Source organism: Solanum pennellii, chromosome 9 (genome assembly GCF_001406875.1).
Source record: "Solanum pennellii chromosome 9, SPENNV200".
Classification (NCBI taxonomy): Eukaryota; Viridiplantae; Streptophyta; class Magnoliopsida; order Solanales; family Solanaceae; genus Solanum; species Solanum pennellii.
The window spans coordinates 10,936,907-10,938,076 of record NC_028645.1 but is presented as its reverse complement, the minus strand read 5'-3'; positions in this window follow the sequence as shown (position 1 = coordinate 10,938,076).

Genomic DNA, 1,170 nt, shown 5'->3' with positions numbered 1-1,170 from the left:
TTTTCCTATTATCTACCTCGTTGGTCCGGCAAGTAGCATTAAGGCGAGTTCTAACGTTGGCCATCCCTTATAAAGACTTCTAAGCGAAAGAATAATCAATACATGCAAGACAATATTCTAGAATTGTTATTTTAGTTAGATTTTACCTCATCATTCGCCTATGGTTCCCACAACCCTAGTTATGGAGTTTAGTTACCCATAGTCATAATCACAATATTCAAATAAATGATATAAGAATCATGCACTTACTTCAATGAGAAAGAGTAAAATCCGAAAGTTCGCTTGATTAATCAACAAAAATCACCAACAATCAATTACTCAAATTAATTGAAGAACAAAGAGTCTAACAAAGAGTCTAAAAATAATCAAGGGCCTAACCAAATAATCCCGAGTCTAACCTCAAAAACGAGGTTTTTCGCACTATTTATAGAAAATAACAACCTAATTAAACAAGGACTCTATTTGCTGGAAATCTGTCAAAACGCGGCTGGGTCGACGGACCTCGCGACGGATCGTCGTGGTCACGACGGGCCGTCATGGATTTCGTCGTCCCATACTTGTGCAATTTCTTTTGCTGCTCTCTTCATTACCCTCGACGGCAGGTATGATGGATCGTCAGAGGCACAACGGTCCGTCGAGGGTCTCCGTTCCAAAACACTTGAACTCTTGGAATATGGTACTGGGACTACTTCTCTGATCTTCATGACGAACCTGCAGGACGGACCGTCATGGGTACGATGGTCCGTCACGCTTTCCGTAACCCCACACTTGGTCAGACTTCCCCATCTTCCTTCAGCAACTGCACTACGCTGCCACCTACGGACCGTCACAAGCTCCGTAGGTGGTCTCTTCTGCATTTCTTCGCTCAAAAATCTCCGCATTCATCTTTGGATAGATTTCCTGCAAATAAGGAGAAACTTATATAAAAATGAGCACAAAAAGGCTTTTGGAAACACTAAACTTAAGGAAAAAGTATTAATAATACCGTGAAACCACGGTATATCAACACCCTCAACTTAAATTCGTTGTTTGTCCTCAAGCGACGCACTGTGACTCAATACAAAATCTTTGTACAATAGTATCCATGTTTTATCCTTTTCAATCATTTGGCCTCCCGATTAATCTCATCATATTTATGCATGCTATCACTATTAGGCTTGAATTATGTGG